The 22,502-nt window shown below is 41.6% G+C and overlaps 1 protein-coding gene across 9 annotated transcripts in view; it reads left to right on the top strand.

Annotated features, from left to right (window-relative positions):
* The window catches only part of LCLAT1 (lysocardiolipin acyltransferase 1), a 206,861-nt gene that overhangs the window by 42,281 nt on the left and 142,078 nt on the right, over window positions 1–22,502 (top strand). For 2 of the 9 annotated variants that reach the window (XM_039530338.1, XM_039530330.1), the window contains exon 1: window positions 13,960–14,089. The exons of 2 other annotated variants lie outside the window; for them this stretch is intronic. The gene's annotated coding sequence lies outside the window, so the exon portion shown is untranslated. Of the gene's footprint in view, window positions 1–10,467; window positions 10,513–13,955; window positions 14,151–14,680; window positions 14,700–22,502 lie in introns of those variants that run through there. 5 more of the 9 variants (XM_039530333.1, XM_039530336.1, XM_039530334.1 and 2 more) reach the window with 5 other exon arrangements.

Below are 22,502 nucleotides of genomic sequence, written 5' to 3'. Positions count from 1 at the left end.
CTGCCCTTTAGCCACCCCCGGCCCCAGCCTCTTACCCCCGGCTCCCTCCTCACGCGCAGCCGCAGCGTGTCTCCGGCGGGGCCTGAGCTCCGTCCCGCTCAGAGCCGCGTGGGGAGGGGGCGGGGCTGGGAGCTCCGGGCCCAGCGGAGGGAGCAGAGCTCAGGCCGGAGCTCCCAGCCCCGCCCCCTCCCCACGCGGGGCGGGGCTCAGGGGCCCCGGCTGAGAGACGCCGCTTGATGTGCTAAGGCTCCAGGAGAGGGGCAGAGGCGGGAGCCTCAGCTGTTCTCTTGGGGGCCCCTGCGGAGCCCGGGGCCCGGGGCAAATTGCCCCCTTTGCCCCCCCCTCTGGGCGGCCCTGCTTTATAGAAGGTTTTATTTGTGTTCCTCCATCTTGTTTATTTATACTTTTTTTTTCATTTGATATTTCTTCACAGATAGAGTGATATCTGCATTATGTATCTACTTTGTTTTTGTAGGAGAGTAATGATGTTGGCCTTTATGTATAAAATTATAGGAATTTAATTCTATAAATAGACACATTACTTAGAAAAGTAGAAATAAAAGGTATAGCAAATAATTACTGAAAGACTTAAAATATGAGCAAAAAACTAAAGGCAGATAAACAACTACATAAAACCATTTTAAAGGTTAGATAAATATCTACAAGTAAATGAGTAAAAGCATATAACATCTATTTAGTACTGAAGCTACTGATGATAACTTTAAATCAGAAAAACAGTTTAAACAGTGATATGTTAATTTTACTTTGTGGTTTATTACAACGTAATTTTTGTTTAAATTTTACTGTAATACTGCATAAAATACTATTGTTTCCTGATAACTTTGATTCTTACGCTTCACTAGATTCTGGGAGGGAGATGACTGTGCAGCCACTTTGGGGAGTTATTCCATGTCCTGACCACACCAATCTGAACTGGTAGTAGAGTGGTACTGATGAGACAGACTATAGCAGGGGTCGGCAACCTACGGCACACATACCAAAGACGGCACGTGAACCAATTTTTAATGCCGGAGTCCCAGAAAGCAACAGCATGCCATTAAAAATCCATCTGGCCCGGCCCGGCCCGGCCCGCTCTTCTCTGCCCTCTACTCCCCCCCCCCCCGCCCCCACAGGGGCAAGGGGCAGGGAGCAGAAGCCGGCTCCCCTGCCTCTTCCCGTAGTGTGCTGGGTTCCTGCCCCTCTTCCGCCGCCTCTCCCTCCCTCCCTGCCAATCAGTTGATGGCCCTTGCGAGGGAGGAGGTCGGGAAGAAGCAGAGTCAGCGTGCTCGCTGTTCCTGGTGGAGTCAGAGAAGAAGCGGGGGCAGAGCCTTGGGGAAGGGGGTGGTGGTGGAATAGGGGCATATCCCCCCCCCGACCCCCCCCGCCACACCCAGCCCTCTGCCCTGAGCCCCGCAGCCCCCCCCCCCCAAGGCCCGTGCTCTGGGCCCTGGGCCCTGCACGCCCCCCCAGGTCCCTGCCCTGAGCCCTGTACCCGCCTCATACACACCCAGCCCTCTGCTTGACACCTTCACCCCCACGACCGAAGCCCTGACTCTTGCACCCCCACATTCCCAGCCCCCACCGCCTGCCCTGACACTGCACCCTCACATGCCCCCAGCCCTCTGCCCTGACTCTTGCACCCCCACAAACCCAGCCCCCACACCCCATGCACCCCCCCACATCTTGACTCCTGCACCGCCACATCCCCAGCCACCCCCAACCTGAGCACCAGATGGGAGCTCCTGCACCTCTTCCCACCACATTCCCACCTGCACCCCTCGCACCAAATGGGAGTTGCCCAGGTAAGTGCCCCACACCCAAACCTCCCGCCCCAACCCTGAGCCCCCTCCCTCATTCTAGCTCCTGGCCAGACCCTTCATCCCCAGCCCTGTGCTCAGTGCACTCCCACCCTCAGCTCAGTGCAGAGAGAGGAGAATGGGCCAGAACCAGGGAGAAGGTAGGTACTCACTGTATGTGGGCAGGGCTGGGACCCCAGACGGGCAGCGGGCTGAGCGGGTCTGGCAGCCAGCATCCCGGCTGGCAGGAGCCGTTGGATGGAACCCCTGAGCGGCAGTGGTCTGAGCCGCTCAGCCCACTGCCGGTCTGGGGTCCTGGTTGCCAGCCCCGCACAGCCTGTTGCTGGTCTAGAGTTCTGGCTGCCAGCCCCTTGCCAACTGGGGTCCCGGCCGCAGGCCCCACTCAGCCCGCTGCCGGCCTAGGTGAACAGAACCCCAGACCAGCAGCGGGCCGGCAGCGTAAGATCAACATTTTAATTTAATTTTAAATGAAGCTTCTTAAACATTTTGAAAACCTTGCTTATTTTACAATACAACACTAGTTTAGTTATATAATGTATAGACTTATAGAGGGAGACCTTCTAAAAACCATTAAAATGTGTTACTGACACACGAAACCTTAAATTAAAGTGAATAAATGAAGACTCGGCACACCACTTCTGAAAGGTTGCCAACCCCTGGACTATAGGAATACAGGTTCTTTGTTTGCCCTTAAAGCAGAGCACCGTCCCCGTCCTGGATTTCTCCATTTGGCTTCCTTTTTTTCCCTCAGTGTTAGCAGCAAAAGCTACAGAAAGGCACGAATGACCTGTTAGACTACGCCTGCAGTGACTCTTTGCTATCTACTACTCTATACAAACTGTGGTTTTGCTGCCTTAGATGGCAGCTTCCAACAGCTCTTGAAAGGTCACACCAGCAGTGTCTGCTAATATAGCTCCACACCCCATCCTGCTGTGGCTCCCACAGGAAAGGAACTTTTCAGCACTATCGGTGATTAAATCTTAACACTTGAGACTTAAGCCAGTCAGTAGTCCCAACAAGGCCTTGCTGTCTTGGAAGGACAATTCCTATGTGCCTGCCCTTGCTAGTTCTGTCTTATAAGAAGCCTAAGAAAAATTAAATCCAGCAGTGAGAGATCAAAGCTTTTATTTTTCACTTCATCCCCTGGTTTGCAGGTCTATTTTGCCACCTTTTCATAGAATATCAGGATTGGAAGAGACCTCAGGAGGTCATCTAGTTCAACCCCCTGCTCAAAGCAGGACTAATCCCGAGACAGATTTTTGCCCCAGATCCCTTAGTGGCCCCCTCAAGGATTGAACTCACAACCCTGGGTTTAGCAGGCCAATGCTCAAACCACTGAGCTATCCCTCCTCATTTTTGTACTAGCGCTAATCTGGAGGACCCAAGAATTAGATCCACCACAGCATTCAGTAAGATAGCCCAGAGGAATGGGAATTTTTACTTAAACAAGTGTGTGAGGCCCTTAAAACTAAATGAAACAGAGCAAAATGAAGATGCTAGTTCTTGTTACTCCTACTCTCTGTTTCTTGTTACTCCTACTCTCTGTGCCTTTCATGGTAGATTCCAGAAAGTAAAAATAATTGCTACTCTTCTATCACATTACTGGTTGTCTTCTTTCCAGCACATTAACATTGTGAGCCATTGACTCTTTGGGCTTAGCTAAATTGACTATCAAGCATTAAAAGATGACGAGAGAGGCTTTGGGCTTTTGAGTAATTATGTCCTCTAATGGCCCTTCAGTATTCTTTTAAAAAAAAAAACATATCAAAGTACTATCAGATCCTTCATCTTCACTAGGAAGACTTTGTGGTTTTGTCACTGGGTGGGTGAGTTATTTGACACACAGCTGATGGCAGTCCTTTTTTGTGGATCCGGATTGTTCAGTGACAGAGTGAATACTGCTTTAAAGGAAAATACGAGAATGACGGGATTAGTTACGTTATATGGATGACATGAATATCAGCATTATTGTAGTAAATAAACAAATGAGTCCCTCAGGAGTTTTAGCAGATCTTTTGTTTCACCAGAAATCACACGAATAGTAAAACTCACCAATAGCTTCAGTACTAAAGATACGTGATGTACTTTATCACTTATTTAACTTTTAGGTATCTATCTGATCTTTACAATGCTTTTATGTAGTTGTTTTTCTGCTTTTAGTATTTGGTTCATATTTCAAGTCTTTCAGTAATAATTTGCCATACCTTTTATTTCTGCTTTTCTAGGTATTGGGTCTATTTATAAAATTACATTCCTGTAATTTTGCTTCAGGGCTTAAGATGACCTCTCCCTAATGGAGCCTATGAGGAAACTATTCTGGGGGAAAGTTATCACAAAGCTGCCTACTTCAGGGTTTCATGTACCTTCGTCTGAAGCATTTGGTATTGGCCAGTGTCAGATTAGAGGAGTAGATGGACCACTGATCTGATCCACTAGTCAAGTTCCTATGTTTCATCCACAGGTCACTTCCTCTGGAGCACTTCTTCTTTCAACACGGCATAGGAGATCAAGGTCTTTTAGCTCTAGACATCATAGAGCCTCATTCTCCATAACCAAGTTTTCTGTTAAGCACAGACAAGTTGGATTTTAATTTCAGGATCAGCCCTTTCATCAACCAGGGGAATCTTCCAGATCCTCTTAGGGGAGGCAGCCCAGGAAAGAGTGCTTCAGATAATTCTAATCTCCCTCACTTCTCCAGAGTGAAACTCCGAAAACATAAACAGCATGGGCCAAAATAACGAAGGACGAATTGGGTATTGTCAATCCTTAAAAAAGTTTATTTAGTACAATTCTTCTTCTTCCTTTGCCCTGGGATAATTATATCAAACCTCAAAAAAAAAAATCCACAAAAGAAAAAAAGTTTCTTCAGGCTCTAAATTATCTAATTTGGTTAGAGGCCATAATCCGTATCAGAAGGAACAAGAATTATCAAGAGTATACCAACCCTTCTGCAGTCCCAACAAATCCTGTAATCTTGAAGTGGTTCAACAAATACATTTGTTGCTAGAAGATCAGGATGGTAGCTACTTGGATCCTATTCTGTTTTATATAGGTGTTCATGCTTCACACATCTGAATACCTTCCAGTAGCGCATTGAACAATGTGACAACTCATCGGTCATGTGGTGTTTGCTCTCTTCTCTTCTCCCCAGAGGGAGAAGCATGTGGAGTGTCTTGTTTTGGGTAGGTTTTTGCAAATCATTTATGAACATGTTGAACAGTACTGGTCGCAGTCCAGCTCCTTGGGTGACCCTACTATTTACCGCTTTCCATTGTGAAAACTGACTATTTATTTTTCCCCTTTGTTTCCTATCTTGTAACCTGTTACTGATCCAGGAGAGGACCATGCCTCTGATGCAGTGACTGCTTACTTTGCATGAGCCTTTGGTGGGGGGACCTTGTCAAAGGTTTTCTGAAAGTTCAAGTAAACTGTATCCACGGGACTACACTTGTCCACATCTTTGACACCCTCAAAGAATTCTAATAGATTAGTAAGGCATGATTTCTTTTTACAAAAGTCATGTTGACTCTTCCCCAATGTATCGTGTTCATCTATGTGTCTGATAATTCTTTATCATAGTGTCAACCAATTTGTCTGGTACTGAAGTTAGGCTTACCAACCCGAAATTGCCAGGATTGCCTCTGGAGCCTTTTTAATAAATTGGTGTTTCATTAGCTATCCACCAGTCATCTGGTACAAAGCCTGATTTAAGGGATAGGTTCAGAGTTAGGCATTATTTTACTCCCTTACTTTTTGATGGGGAGTCTGTTACTAACTGTGAGGAAGTCACCTCTATAGTCCCTGCTTGATGAGCCACATGTGGAAATGAAGCAACGAAAAATGTCTTCTGCTACCTAAATACACACATGAATACACATATATGTAGTTACATGCACAAACTTCATTAAAAGAACATCAATTTTACAAAGAAACACTCAAAAGTTAGGAAATAAGAAAATTAAGGTTGCCTGTGCAACCTTAAATTGACCCCTTCGCTGTATAAATCTTTGATTAAATGATCACTTATTGCTACAGCTGTTTCCTTCCTTTCTATGAAGTTATAAGCAACTGAAAATGATCTCTTAAAATGAAGTGTGTCGGATAACCTTAACTATAGGTGTCACTACCTGTGCCTCCTATAATGGTTTAGTGAAATCTCTGAACATTTCATTGCTTGTTTAATGTGCTTATTGTCTAGAGAAAGAGATGCACATCAGCAGAACGTCCATTTTTCCTAGCTGGGCATATCCATGTAATTAATAACCTAGTTTCCTCTAATTGAATAAATTACTAGAATCAAAACAAATCAGGATATTGAAAGATTGTATTGACTTAAGAAAATAAATCAAATGCTGAGGTCTACAATAAGACACAATTTGTCCCAGAAGAAGACTACTGAGAATGTGGAATTCTGCTTTGTTGCATTAACTCTCAGTTGTTATGTGGTAAGTAATCTACAAATGCTGAAAGGTAGTGGCAATTTTCTAGACTGTGACAATGCTGGCTGAGCTTCCTCTGTTTTAAATTAAGAGAGTTTTACCTATACTTGAATGAAAATCACTATCCAGCCAGTTAGGTTTCTTTTTAAAGCATTATTGGTTCTGCTTAAATGTAAAATATAAATGTTCAGGCCTCTAACTAGCTCAGACTTTTTGTTTTGATGTGCTTGCTGTACATTCTACTGTTCAAGCAAAAATCCTATCTGAGGAAAAAAAAAAAACTTCTGTTGCACTTGATTTTTACAATCTTGTTCATTGGTGCTATGGGGATGCTGAAGGTGGAAACCATGTATTTGGGTTGTTATTACTACTTCAGTTCAGGGGGTGTGGCAGCACCCCAGTTCCAGCATCTATGATCCTGTTTGTCTCTGAACATACAAGTACAGTAGCTGTAACTATTTGCCAAGAAGCCAAGTTTTTGTAAATAAAATGCATCCTGCCTGGAGTGTGTCTAGCTAAATTAAACAAATGGAATTTCCCAGCTTGGCCAAGTGCTTTATAGTTCACGTCAGTGTTTGCTCTGTGCATTTTAAATGACAAATACTCTAAAGTTAGATAATGCAGTTGCAACTGAATTAGGAAGAAGTTATGTTATGAATGTCACCATCATAGGACCTAACCACATCAGCCATACCATAAGGGATTCGTTCACCTGCACATCTACCAATGTGATATATGCCATCATCTGCCAGCAGTGCCCCTCTGCCATGTACATTGGCCAAACCAGACAGTCTCTATGCAAAAGAATTAATGGGCACAAATCAGACATCAAGAATTGTAGCATTCAAAAAGCAGTAGGAGAACACTTCAGTCTCCCTGGACACTCAATAACAGACTTAAAAGTGGCAATTCTTCAACAAAAAAAACCTTCAAAAACAGACTCTTATGTGAAACTGCAGACCTGGAAGTAATTTTCAAACTGGACACCATCAAATTAGGCCTGAATAAAGACTGGGAGTGGATGGGTTGCTACAAAAAGTAAGTTTCCCTCTGCTGATACTCACACCTTCTTGTCAACTGCTGGAAATGGGCCACCTTGATTGCATTGGCCTCGTTAGCACTACATAAGTAATTTTCCCTCCCTTGATATTCACCCCTTCTTGTCAACTGTTGAGAATAGGCCACTTCCACCTTAATTGAATTGGCTCATTAGCACTGACCCCCCCACTTGGTAAGGCAACTCCCATCTTTTCATGTGCTAGAATATATATTCTGTTTACTGTATCTTTCACTCCATGCATCTGATGAAGTGGATTTTAGCCCACAAAAGCATATGCCCAAATAAATGTTTTAGTCTATAAGGTGCCACAAGGACTTATCATTGTTTTTGTCATGAATGTGTTTCACGGAGAAGTGGAAGTAACTGATGTCTTATTGGACTCAAGATCCTCCACAGAAAGTCATGTAAAATATTGCCCTTTAATGAATTATCATATTAAAAATACCGGGTGTTTTCAGAGGGGTTCCACAGAGATCAGTACTAGGCCTAATGCTTTTCTGTCTTTTCATCAATAATCTTGAAGGAAATATAAAATCACTGCTGAGAAAATTTGCAGATTGACAGAGTGGTAAATAACGATGAGGACAATGCAGTCATACAGAGCAAGTTGGATTGCCTGGTAACCTGAGCCCATTCAAACAAAATGCCTTAGGGTATGGCTACACTTACAAATCTGCAGCGCTGGTAGTTGCAGCGCTGGTCGTCCAGCTGTGCAGGGCCAGCGCTGGTGTGTGGCCACACTCACAGCTACCAGCGCTGGTGTGTGGCCACATTTGCAGCATTTGCAGCGCTGTTGGGAGTGATGCATTATGGGCAGCTATCCCAGCGTTCAAGTGGCAGCAACGTGCTTTTCAAAAGAGGGGGGTGGGGTGGGGCGTAGTGTGACAGGGAGCGGGCGAGAGAGAGAGAGTGGATTTTTGGAGCCAACACTGTGTGTTACCTTCCTGCCTTGAAAAATCAGAACATGTTCCGGATCCCTTACCCTTAACTCTTAACTGCAAACAGCCTGCAGCCAACGGACTCCCTCTCTCCCCTCTGCCCCGTTTCCGTCAAGCAAACACTCACTCCCTGCCTGCCTCATTATGTCATTTGATTGTTCACAGATTGATCACAGCAAACAGGAGCTGTGTTTGTAGATAAGCAGCTACGGAGCTCCGAGTTAACAACAAAACAAAGAGAGGCTGCATAACAAAACAAAGAGAGTAATTTATAAAAGCATTCTGGGATATCTGCTAATACCTTGGAGGCCAATAACAGCGCTGGTGTGTGGCCACACTTGATGACCAGCGTTGCAGCACCAGCGCTGCAATCTTTATTCCCCATGCTGAGCCAGGTGTATGGCCAGCGCTGCAGCCAGGGAGTTGCAGCGCTGGATGTGCCCTGCAGGTGTGGACACTTACTAATTGCAGCGCTGGAAAGCCTCCGCCAGCGCTGCAACTCGCAAGTGTAGCCATACCCTTAGAATACAGCCAAATCAGAGTTTGATATCCAGGATCAAGCAATTCAGGCCATATCTATAGAATGGGAAACTTGTATCCTGGACAATTTGGGACACTTTTTCAGGGTGCCCAGGACTGAGAATCACCCCGGCCTCCAGCGAGAGGAAGATTTGCTTGTGCTTAACTGAGTGCCAATGCCCTGATACCAGCAGTCTGTTAGCCACTCAGCCAATCTCCTCAGGTCTTTGCTAACCCTTACTTTGCCTTGCAGGCTAACAACAAATGCCTCCCAATCCCAGAGCCCTAAAAACATTCACCTGCAGTGTCCAGCTCCTGTCACCGGACACTCTCAAAAATTACCATGTAAGCTGTCCCCAAAGGACCAGTGCACACACCTGCTTGTTTGCTTTAACTGAAGATCAACTCCAATATAACATCACAGCAATGAGATTGTTTATAATGAAAAGTTGAGGGGTTTTTTGGTTTGTTTTTTTTATATCCAAGGCTAAGGTAATAGGGATGGTGAATAAGGCTAAAAAAAGAAACACATAAAACAAAAGTATAACCCTCTTCTTAGAATTCAAAGTTACTTTAACAGGCTAAACCCTCATCTACAGTAGTTTCTCCCACCATGTCTGGGATCCCCCTTTCACTAAGGCAAAAGGGGCTGTCTTTTTTGCTTCTTCAATGAAGGATAAAGAGAGGTTGTTTTGCCTACTTCTTATATCCCCAGTGTTCATAGTTTTGTCCCCCAGAGTCATGACTTCCCATGTGGTTTATTCCCTGGTATGCTAGTTCCATGTTGCCTTCACATCCTCATGGTGATGCTGTGTGCAAATGGCCTTCCACTGTGTTTGCTTACAGTGCCATTTTTCTCATGAACCAAGGCAGACAGGTGAATATATATTCTTTGTCTGGTCAAAACTTTCTTGACAACCCTTCTTTGATTCAGACTTTAAAACATATTATCCAAATATATACACAACTCCTTAAATATCATCAGTACATACAGTACATACATGTTGCAACAATTATGAGGATCACGAACATAAAAGATGTGTTGAATGTAGTGAGTTTGTCAGGCTTGTCAGGAGTTACTGTTACAGAATAGTGAACCCTTTGCCAGTTGACGTCAATGGGCCTCTATATCACAAGCAATAACTGTGGGAAGGATTTAGGGGTCATAGTGGATAGGCAACTGACCTTGAACTCCCAGTGTGTTCATGTGGCAAAAAGAGCTAATGTGATCCTTGGATGTATAAACAAGGGAGTGGTGAGTAGGAGTAAGGAGTTCATTTTGTATTTGTATACAGCATTGGTGAGACTGATCCTAGCATACGGTGTTCAGTTCTGATATCAATGTTTAAAAAAGGATGTTGAAAAAATGGAGAGGGCGCAGAAGAGAGCAATGAAAATGATTCGGGGGCTGGAGAAAATCCCTCACAGTGATCAGAAAGAATATTAAGAGGTGATTTGCTTAGAGTATGAATACCTTGTTGGGTGGCAATACTGGGATTTAATGAACTCTTTGATTTAGCACAGAACAGGATAGCAAGAACCAAAGGCTGGAAGTGAAGCCTGACAAAATCAAGTTAGAAACTAGGCACAATTTTTTAACTGCAAGGTTGATTAACCCTTGCAACAAATTACCAAAGGAAGTGGTGGATTTTCTATCTCTCTAATTCCAGATCATGACTGGATGCCTTTTCTGGAATTTATGCTTCAGTCAAACACACATTCTTGGACTCAATATAGAGGTATGTAGGTAAAATTTAATGGCCTGTGTTATGTACAGATCATCAAATCAGATGATCTAAAGGTCCCTTTTGACCTCAAACTCTGAATTTGCTTGAAAGTGAAGCTTAGGTAGATGTTCTAAATACATAATTGTATATGTATGGCTAGGAACTGGATGATTCTGGAGACTGCTCTACAGTCAGGAAGATGCCTTTCACCATCAGGTTACTGATTCTAATGGAGACTTGATCAATAGTAACCAAAACTTTACATCCTGTAAAAACTGCCAGTTAGAAATTGAAGGCAGAATGCAGAGGTTTTCTTCATATACATCTATTAAGTAACTAGGAATGCCTTTTTAAAAAGAGTGCTAGGAGTGCAAATAAGGATCATCAATAGTCTTTCAATATCAGTTATATAAACTGAAAATATTTTTTCTTATGGTCTATATATATTAAGGTTGGTCTTTTCACTTTGGGTTTTTCTAGTAGTATGGGAAGGAGTAGGCCCATGTCAACTGAATTATAATAAATAACTAGAATTATAACATTTTCCAAATCTTTTCAGGCAGTCATGTCATATTAACATAAATTAAGGGAGGCGAAGGATGTTCTTGTTTGTGAAAGAAGAGAACTAGGCATCCACCCACAAATCCACACTAAATTTAAAGACTATTGGGCTGGAAGGAATTCAGAGTACTGTTTTTTTTTCCAAAAAATATCTCATTTTGGAAACCAGTTATTGCATTAAGTTTTCTGTTATGACTCTCTACACTTTCCATCAAAATATAAAACCAACGAGACCGTGAAGATCCTTATTGGCATTTCTTATAAATCCTTTTCATGTCAGTAATTATTCTGATAACTCAGATCACAAAAATTAACCTATTTTTCATGTTGTTATTGAGACTATTGGAAACCCCAATTATTTTTCTTAAACTGTCTTTATGGTAGTGCTTCACAGTGTGTAGGTGTATGGTAACAGTAACTACATTTGTCTTAAGGGGAAACCTTTAAACAATAACAGGAAACCCTGTTAGGGTACCCTTTTCAAACAGATGGGACTTGTACGATATCACTTACATAATGGCATTTTCCATTTGAAAAGGTTTTGTTCTAACGTAGGTGGGATGGTTAGGGAAACCCTGACATGAACATCAATTCAACTTTTCCTATTGCGAATGCAGACTTTTACTCAGTCTAAAATATTAACCAGCATGGATTTCAGGTCTCCGAAGCTTTAGGCAGGTGAAGTTTATGGAGTGGTAGTATAAAAAAGGTGAAATATTTTCAAATCACCAAATTGCAATATGGACGTGCTGAATTCATATGCTAGGTGACTAACTATAAAGCTGTTCCTGCCAGTTCAATAATGACTCCTATGGCTGATGATTAGTTATAGTTCAAAAGTTATCTGCTAAGGGAGATAAATGTTTGTTGCCTTATAATGAATAAAGATGACAGGCATTGTTTTTAATAATTTTTTCTGCTTAGGATTTTTATATTAAAAATTTGAATCTTGTCTACTCCAGAAGAATCTGTAGACAACTCTTGACACCTGGTAGGATTATGGCAATGTGTGTACCAATAAAAGTAAAACCTGATTGAGGATTAAATAAATTTAAGACACTCTAAACTCACTGGTTTTTGTTAACATCTATTTAACATAAAACTTTTGGAGAAGAAGCTGTTTCTTACATGGGCATGGGTCTGGACATTACTCATGATTCACAGCTGTTTATTCCACCGCAGTGGAGGCAGTTTATATGTATAACCCTTTCTTCCTTGCAATTCACACTCCCCTTGTGAGACCAAAATTTCAAGATAAGAAAACCCCTACTTAAAAATCAACACCACTGTCTTTTCAATTAAGGGCTGAGACAGCTTTTTGTACAAGGAGTTATTCAATTCTTTGAAACAAAAAATGGGAAGACCAGAACTGACATTTTTTTAAAGATAAAACAAACTTTAAGAGTTCTTAAAAAATACCTACTGTAATGTCACTTTTTCTTTGCATTAGACTTAATTTGAATTACTTATTAGAATTTGTAACAATGAGCAATTCTTAATATATATACACAATTTTGTTCTATTTGTTTTCTGCAAAGAATTGGAGAGGAAGTTTCTTTTCACACAAACAGAAACTTTTATAGAAAAAAAGAGCACGATCCTATTAACAGTTCAAATATATTAATCTTTTGCCAGAGCTTTGCTTGGTTTTTGGGACATTTTTCTTTTATATAGTTGCTTTTCTTAACACTGTTTGCACTTTCTCCATGTCAAGTTGTCATCTGGATGCCTCAGAATCTTTTGCATTCACTCTTGAATATAGAATCCCATTGGCCCTTACCTGCCTGAAAAAGTTTTAAGATGATGTTCTCGGTTTATTTACAAGTTAACACGTTCAAGTTTGGGGTGGCCTTGCTGAGCTGGTACTGTCTTCTATCTGCATTGTTGCTGCTGTAATTTAGTCTCTATTTCTGTTACAAACTCCACACTTTCAGAGGGTTTTAACGGGGGTATAATATTTTCAGAAAGTTATACACAGGGCAGGAGCAATTACCAGTCAGGTTTAAGGATTTTGGTATCTTGTAAGGATTTCTTTTTACTCCCTTACTTTGTCTCCTTAAAAGATAGGAATCAATCATAGGCAAGTGATCTTCAACCACTTGGGCTGCTGTCTTGGATCCAACACATTGTGTAAACTATGCCTGTAAAGGCTTTTTTTAAAAAAAATAAACCATCTAGCTTCAGTTTTCTGCAGCCATGTTTTACAGGCTCCTATACCCCAGTGCCCTCTGTTTACACTGTGAGCTTTCCCTGCAGCTGCTTTGTATCAGACCGCAGGAAGTGTGATGAAGCCTGAGGTAGGGTCTGGGTTTTTTGTTAACTTTAAGAGTGAATACTATGTGTATGCTGTCAGTATGTTCAAAAGGCTGAAGCTTGGTTTTGACCATTTTTAAATTATGAATGTGCTTGTAATCAGTTCTATAGTTAAGGTTGGGTTCAGTTTTTTACTTAAAGCTGGGACAGAACCTTCTGTGTTGTAGGAAGAATCTTCCTCAAATTTGCAGCATGTAATTGATAAGCAACTATTCATTTTCTTATTATTATTAAGTAATTGTGCTAATTAGTTTGTTAAACTTTTCTTAAAGGGCTCAATTTTAATTTTAAGAAATTACTCTTTTGAGCCTCATGGTCTTTTGGGCCCTTCATACTAACACTTCTTACTAATTCTTCAATAATATTTCCCTATAACTAGAATTCAGTGGAAACTCTGGGAATAGGCATGTTTTTTTTGGGGAAAAAAAAGCGGCAGAACTTTTTGCTTAATAATTAACAGTGGTGATTTATAACTTCTCAGGGCCAGTTCAGAACCTCACATCATTAAATAGTATTGTGACATCAGAGGTAATTCAGCCAATCGCTGGCATTCCTGTCCAGTAAACTTACATGCTGCAATTCTGTTGGGTGGTGAAGTGATTCTGTGAAGCAATGGACTGAAAGATCAAGAGTTCTCATTGGTAGATAACATCATAAACTCAAAGATAAACTTGGAAATTGGTCTACAAAACCACCACACTGTGTATCAGTTAAGGTTGGTCTCTATATAACATACTTAACATAAAACCACAAAAGCAAGGAAATGAACAATTAAGGTACCATTTACTGCTTTTCTTTACTACCTAGAGAAAGACTTCAGTAGCACAATCAGCACACACCACACATTGCAACCTTAAATCTGCCTCTGTGGGATGAGGGGAAGGAGGTGGACAGAAAGGAATATGGGGACTTGGGTACTGAAAGTCTGGGATCCTCACAGGAACAAAGTCAGTAGTGTGATGTGTTGGGCTGTGTAGTGGATTTGACATTTGTGAAGTCTTTTTCGGTGGAAGGGTAGTGTGTATGTGCTGTTAGATGTCTCAACTGTTCATGTACTTGCTTTTATAGGGGGTAGGCATGTTATGTTTAGAACAGCCTTAACCAATCACAGCCTCCTTAATATTTTAGGAATCACTGAAAAATACCATTTCAGTTTAGTTTAAAAAAAAAATCCAAACAAGCCTCTTGCATAGTTTAAATCAATTGTCAAAATTACCCACTTAAAACTGATACAGTTATAATTGCTTGTGATCCCATTTAGTTATTTTACTGAAGATACTGTCTGTTTTAATCTTGTATCCTCCAGATCACTAATTTTATCTTGTGTAAGTATCTAAGTGCATTGTATTTCAAAGATTAATTAAAATAGTTGTAGGTAAGGATGGGTGAAAATGAGGTTAGCTGAGGATCTAATCTTTTTCTTACTTGCTGAGTATCAGTGACATACTATGGAGAACATTGTATCCATGATGAAAATTTTTTTTCACTAGTTGTAAATCTTCAATGTTGTTGGAAACCCTGTGCATACCAGTATTTCACTTCTGCTCAATTTATCTTCAAATATCTTTCTCGTCATATCACTCTTTATTCCTTTACAACCAATTCCAACACTTCTTTCCCTCATCTAATTCATTGAAAGTAGGGTGAAGAACATGGTGATTTTTTTGTTGTTCATCTGTGCCTCAGTCACTGTAAATAAAGCTTCTGGACCGTTAATTGAGGTCAGGCAGATTGTGTAAAAGAGCACATTGTGCTGCTTAATGTAACTGTGACCCAATGCCCTTCTATCACTTTATCTTTTCCTTTTGGCTTGAGATATTCCATTAATTCTGCTTTGTGCAAACTCCATCACTTCCTTCCCTTTTTGTTAACGTGTCGCAACAGCAGGAACAAATGGAAGCAATGATTTGTGGGGCAGAAAGTGGTGTTAAGTTGTTGAGTGCCAAATAATTTTAAATAACAAAAATTACTAAGTATACAGTCCAGAGAAACAAAACCAAACAGGCATTTAAACAGTGGTTACTTCCACCGCAATCCCTTCTGTGTATCTTTGTGGAGAGCTTTCGACAGCTTACACTGCAAGAGAGGGTCTACTGGGTGTGGCAACTCTTCTCAAGGCAAGTTGAGACCAAAGTCTATTAAACCCCAAATGGGTAGTGACTCCTGTCTTAGTGTAACATAGACAACTGAAACAGTTTATAAATGGACTAAGGAATTTTATTTAGGGGTTGGTGACTCCTGTCTGGTTTATCATGGATAACCTAAACAGTTTATCAATGGGCAGAGGTAAGTGATTTTAACTAGGTTCTATGAAACCGAAGAAACATTTACATTACTTCAGTACTTTTACTTCAGTTAAAAAAAAAAAAAAAAGGCCACTCAAGGCGCAGTCTTGAGACTGTCACATTAATTAATATTCAGTCTTAAATTCACGTTAAATCTTGCTGTTCCTCTCTGTTTATCAAGGTTAGCTTATGTCTCCTCTCCAGGAGTAAATGGTCTAAACAGTTTGGTGTTTGAGGAGAAGCTGTTGGTGTCTTTTAACTAGAATAGCTATTCCATATCACATTAAAATTATTAGAAGAAATATGTAAATCTGAATCCCTTGGTAGTGCTTTTGCAAGCACCATCTCACCAGTGATGGTGAAGTCTCTGTGATGCTGTGTTGCAGAAATCGTGCAAAACTGGAAGTTTTCTGCTGCTTGGGATGATGGGTGGTGGCTTTTGATGATTCTTAGCTGTCTTGCTTGCTGCTGCTGCTGCTTACTTGCTTCTACAGATAATCATCGTGAATGTAATAAGGCATAAGAAAGTTAAGGTATGTAGGAGTGCATATGGGTAGGAGAGGGGAGAGTGTGTGTGTCAGTTCACGGGAATTTATAATTTCTGTAGTCTCACTGAAGGTGGAAGGCATACCTCTTTCAAATATCAGCTGGAGTTAGCTATCAGCTGCTTCACATTTCATTATCTCAACACCTTCACCTTCATGGCATAGTCATAGTGGCATCTGTCACAGTTACCAGACTAACTGCACTGCTGAGCCCTCCTGGATTGTGAGAGCACTCCTTCCATGTCTAAAGCCTTGAGCTGTCACCTTCTTTCTAAGTGGAGCCATGTGATTCTCCCACTTTCAGAACAGGCTTTGGGCTGCAGTCTCAAGATACTAACTGTGATTGTGTCAGCAGGTCCAAGTTATGTTCAGTACTTGCAGTTCTGTTCTATTTGGGAGTGGTTAACAGTGACCAGACAGCCTTCTTAAAGCAAACTATTTTATTTAGTGCCAAAGTGTTTAAAAGAAAAATACCTTTAAAAACAATAAGCATATATACATGTCTGGCTCACCAGTTGTCTACCTGTCTTGCACATGACAAGTGGCTGTCTTGGGCTCCAGGGTGGTCTCTATTGTGGTGGTGGGATCTCTGCCAAGTTGGGCATGTAGCACTTCGTAAAAGTGGCAGGTCTGCACTTCACCCCCTATTTGACTGTTTTCCTGCCTGGCCTTCTAGTATGCTTGTCTCAGTTCCTTTGCTTTCACACGCCACTGCTGCTGATCCCGGTCATGTCCCATCTCCTGCATCCCCCATGCAGTCTGCTCATAGAGGTCCACATTTCTGCAGCTGTTGTGTAGCTGTGCCTTCACAGCCTCTTCTCCCACAAGTCCAGTGTCTCAAATAGCATTATGTCACTGCATGCTATGGAACTTAGTGTGCGGCAGGCTAGAGCGCTGTGCATTCACATACTGGCTTGCCACGCATTAAGTCTCTGGACAAAGTCTTAAATTTCACCCTTTACTGCTGCACATTTAGTTAACAAGAATTAGTACTAGTTAAAAATGCCAGATCCGTACATCCTCTTTGCCATTTTCTTTTTGGCCTTGTCCACCTGACAAACAAACACAATCCAAAACAAACCAATAACTCCCCCTGGGTTTATGTGGCTCAGTATTTAGAACACATGCAAAGAAGCCATCACAGTTTTTTATGAGAATGTGGCAATAGTGAGTTTCCTTCAGAAGTTTTGCCTTTGCTTCTGTGGCTGCCAGGTAACAAATCTATCATTTCTAATGACAGAGCAGTCAACTCTTAAGCATAAATGATCATCAGGAAAATATTGCAGTTTGTGTCTTTTGAAATTATTTTATATTGGAACAAGTTGTAGTTTCAATGTATCATGCATTTTAGCTTAATTTTTGAGCCTTATTCCTAATAACTGGCAGCCACCTGCCAAATTTCAAGTCCCTGCTCCAAAGCATAGAGCTTCTCGATGCAACAGTTGTAAGAATTTTCTTTTTGGCAAAATGATTTCTTTCCCTCTGATACTGTTTTTGGAAATAGGTGTCTGGCTCCGGCTTTGTTTCATCTGACATGGAAAATTTCAGTCTGAACAGTATGTTTGACAAAGCAACTAAAAATAGGGTCTTATAATGGAAAGTGTTAATTAAGGTGGCCTGCAGGAAGCACTTCCACCTGTAGCAACATGCTCAGTCAGAGTGACCTGTGAGATCAGTGAAGATGTCTTTAGTTAGCTTTTCTATTCAATCTCTACATTTTACTTGACATTGGAAACCATTCAAGCCCTGATCCTGCAAGTGGCTCTACATTGACTTCATTGAGGCTCAGTGCCAGGACAGAGGTTTCCCCATAGAGATCTATTTGCAAAATTGGGGCTCAGTTGCTGTTGTTACATGGTAAGTTAATAGGTAGTGGGAACTTAAGCAGGTGTCAACAGAAAAGACCAACCCAATGGGCTTGCTTAACCGTAATTCTTGTAAGTGTTCTTCTTATAATCCCTCCACAAATGGCTTAAAAATAAGTAAATGAGAGCTGGTTGGGTTTACAAAGGTGGGCTCTAGTGTGACCAGTCTAAATCCCCAAATTATTTATTTATTAAAACACATACATTAAAAAGGAAAAAGGTCATTTTGGGTGCTTGTTAATGATCTTGAATTTTTGTATGGCAGAAGGGGCCAGGCTAGTTACCCAAATTCCATTGAAAGTCATTTTAAGTAGGTTGCCTTACTCCCATTTGTGCCTTCAAAAATCTTGCCTTCCATTTTCATGACTTATAGGCTAAGTGATAGCACTCGTAGTAAAATTTCCCATGACACAATTACGGCCCCAGTGATGGTTGGTGGCTTTCATAGCCTGTTACACTGTCTGGGTGAACAATGCTCAGACTCTGGGCTTCATTTTCTCCAATTCTCTTGTGTTAATAATGCTGAGTGTAGAATACTGATCAAAACTGGCTTCAAAACTTCTATCACCCTATTGACCTTCTGCTTAGCAAAGCTATTAAAAATAAAGTAATTCCTCATGGATGTACTATTACAAAAAGGGGAGAAATGCAAGTTATGGTTTCACAAGCTGCCAGCCAGACATTCAAAATGGTCGAACATAGCAAAGGCATTAGAATCTTGGAAACTCAAAACCTTAAATCAACCTTAAGGAATGTGTGTTGGCACAGATGCAATGTATGTAAGGGAGAGATTAAGAGCCTTTACTGTTTTTGGGGACATTGGTTCAATTCCTAGTGCCAAAGGTCAAAACTGATGTACTCAGCATTAAATTTAAATCTTTGCCTTGGACTAACTATGCTTTAGGGCTTCTTTGTCTGCATGTTTAGCAATGAAATCCTCATTCTGGGGGAACAGATAGTGGTGAAACTGCCACTTTTAATGCCATTGCTAGGAATAGCTGTGAACTGAGGCTCTAAAGGTACTATGGTAGAGGGAAGAACTGCCTATTCTAATAGCTCTTTCAAAAATGTCTCCCATTAAAGATGATAGCTTTCTTTGACAGGGTAACAAGCCTTGTGGATAGCGGGGAAGCGGTAGACATGGTATATCTATCTTGACTTTAGTAAAGCTTTTTGATCCTGTCTTGCATGACCTTCTCAGAAACAAACTAGGGGAATGCAACCTAGATGGAGCTACTGTAAGGTGGGTACAAAACTGGTTGGAAAACCATTCCCAGGGAGTAGTTATCAGTCATGCTGGAAGGACATAACGAGTGGGGTCTCGCAGGGATCAGTTCTGGGTCCGGTTCTGTTCAATATCTTCATCAATGATTTAGATAATGGCACAGAGAGTACACTTACTTGGGGACGATACTAAGCTGGAAGGAGTTGCAAGTGCTTTGGAGGATAGGATTAAAATTCAAAATGATCTGAACAAACTGGAGAAATTGTCTGAAGTAAACAGGATGAAATTCAATAAGGACAAATGCAAAGTACTCCACTTAGGAAGGAACAATCAGTTACACACATATAAAATGGGAAATGACTGCCTAGAAAGGAGTACTCCGGAAAGGGATCTGGGGGGTCATAGTGGACCACAAGCTAAATATGAGTTACCAGTGTAACTGTTGCGCAAAAAAAAAAAAAAGGCAAACTTAATTTTGGGATGTATTAGCAGGAGTGTTGTAAGCAAGACATGGAAAGTAATTCTTCCGCTCTACTCTGTGCTGATTAGGCCTCAACTGGAATGTTGTGTCCAGTTCTGAGCATCACATTGTTCACATCCTTCCTGAAAACAGGACAAAGTCCAGAGAAGAGCAACAAAAATGATTAAAGGCTTAGAAAACATGACCTGTGAGGGAAGATTGAAAAAATTAGGTTTGTTCAGTCTGGAAGGGAAGATTGAGGGGGGACATAACCTTTTACATACATGAAAACTGTTGTTACAAGGAGGTGGGAGGTAGATTGTTCTCATTAACCTCTGAGGATAGGACAAGAAGCAATGGGCTTAAATTGCAACAAGGGAGTTTTAGGTTGGACATTAGGAAAAACTTCCTAACTGTCAGGGTAGTTAAGCACTGGAATAAATTACCCAGGGAGGTTGTGGAATCTCCATCATTGGAGATTTTTTTAAGAGCAGGTTAGACAAACTCCTGTCAGGAATGGTCTGATAATACTTAGTCCTGCCATGAGTGCAGAGGACTGGATTAGATGACCTCTCAAGGTCCCTTCCCATCCTTTGAGTCTGTGAGTCTCTCAGTGTTCCATTATTCATCAGTTTGAATCTTCTGAATTACTGTAAATTCTTGAAGTTTGCTCAGCTTTTTTTGTTGTAGAATAACACTGTTGGCAAGCTAGGAGAAAAACTTAATGCCTTGGTATGACATAGGATATGATTTTCAAAAGCTTCATTCTGATTTGGACTTTTTGCTTTAATGGCTATAATTTGGGGTCTTGGGATCTCAACACTGTACAAAATAAAAGCCCGTCTGTGCAAACTAGTTTGTTTCCTTTTACTTCTAATATCCATGTATTATGATTATTTTGAAACAGACTCTAGCTATCTAGGGGGCAAAAGCTGTAAAACCCTCTTTCAGTTTAAGTATAACTTAGATTTACATTAAGGGCTTATTCATCTGAGGAAGAGTGACTTGCTTTTGGTAACTGTCAGTTATAAGTAGCTTTTTCCTCCTGTAGATTGGACCTAGCTTTGAGCCTTAGATCTTCTATTATCTACATCATAAAACTTCAGAAAGTGCCCTCATTCTTTGTGTGCCTGTAGGTTATTTAGAGGTCACTCAGAACTGACATTTAATAAACATTGAGCTTTTTTGACTGTTTCCAACCTTAAAAATAAACACACCTTGAGGTTAGTACAGTAGCTATTTTTGATGTGGTTAAACCTCCTATCCTTGATGCATGGGCAGCCAGGGGGCTCTTGCTTCTTAATGCTGTAAAAATGAAAGCGCAAAAGGCCATAGTAACTTACAGCATAGACTATGTAGAGTAAGTTTGTATTTCAAATGCTGTGAAACGGATACTTGGAATTGTTCATGTATGATTCTGTCGAACTTAGGCAGTTTTATGTAGCAAAAGTTACAATTGTATGATTAGTTTTTCTTCCTTTGGCATTTCTGCCTATTGCTGGTCAACTGCAGATTGTACTGCATTTTGTGAATTTATTTAAGAATAAAACCAGGCTTCTTTCCGTAATGTATTCTCACCATAGGGTTGCCAACTTTCTAACTGCATAAAACCAAATACCCTTGCCCCGCCCCTGTTCCCAGGCAGGCTCCAGGGTGGGGCCAGAAATGATGGGTTCAGGGTGCAGGGAGGGGGCTCAGGGCTGGGGCAGGGAGTTGGGGTGTGGGCTCTGGGAGGGAGTTAGGGTACAGGAGGAGGTTCCAACCTGGGGCAGAGGGTTGGGGTGCAGGAGGGGGCTTGGGGTGCGGGCTCCCATTCGGCAGCATAGCGGGCTAAGGCAGGCTACCTGGCTCCACCCAGCTTCCGGAAGCGGCAGCATGTCCCTGGCCCTGCTCTGGCTCCTAGGTGCAGGGTCAGGGGACTCTGTGCGCTGCCCATGCCTGCAGGCACCGCCCCTGCAGTGCCCATTGGCTGCAGTTCCTGGCCAATGGAAGCTGTGGAGCTGGCACTCAGGGTGGGGTCAGTGTGCGGAGCCTTTATGGCCACCCCTGCGCTTAGGAGCCACAGGGACATGCTGGCTGCTTCAGGGAGCCGCGTGGAGGCAGGACGCCTGCCATAGTCCCGCTTCGCCAACTGGACTTTTAGCAGCCCGGTCAGCAGTGCTGACTGGAACCGCCAGGGTTCTTTTCCAGCCGGGCATTCTGGTCAAAAACCGGATGCCTGGCAACCCTAATTCGCCACCTGACACCCTCTTCTAAGCATTTCTAAATACCTTACCTTTTGCTCTCATGAAGTCTTTATTAGTCTAATGACTACTCAGAGAAAGGTTTTGAAGAGTAAAGGCAAACGAGTGAAAAAACATTGTACCAATTTGATCTTTTCCTAACTGAATTACCTACTTAATAACATCTAATGGCTAAATTGCAAAGAGGGTCAAAGATGCATTTAGAGTTAATTAAAATAAGTAACATCATAAAAGTATATAGGACTGGATACATTCACTTAATCCTCTACTTTATCTCTGATGACTGGGTTTAAAAAAATTAAATGAAGTCAGTTTTAATGATGTGGCACATGTTTGTTCCATAGAAGCAGTCCACACCACAGTTTAACACACTTGATACTCCTTTTTGGAGAGGCCAGTATTTAAAGAACAGGATCAGGAGTAAGATGTGTTGGGGAAAAATGGTGTGAGGAAACTTGCAAAGCATGTTGCTTGTATTGCGCGGGCTGCTGTGTCAGTCTGTGTC

The sequence above is a fragment of the Mauremys reevesii genome, linkage group 3 (genome assembly GCF_016161935.1).
Source record: "Mauremys reevesii isolate NIE-2019 linkage group 3, ASM1616193v1, whole genome shotgun sequence".
Classification (NCBI taxonomy): Eukaryota; Metazoa; Chordata; order Testudines; family Geoemydidae; genus Mauremys; species Mauremys reevesii.
The sequence above is the reverse complement of the archived record's forward strand: the minus strand, read 5'-3'. Positions and strand labels throughout refer to the sequence as shown.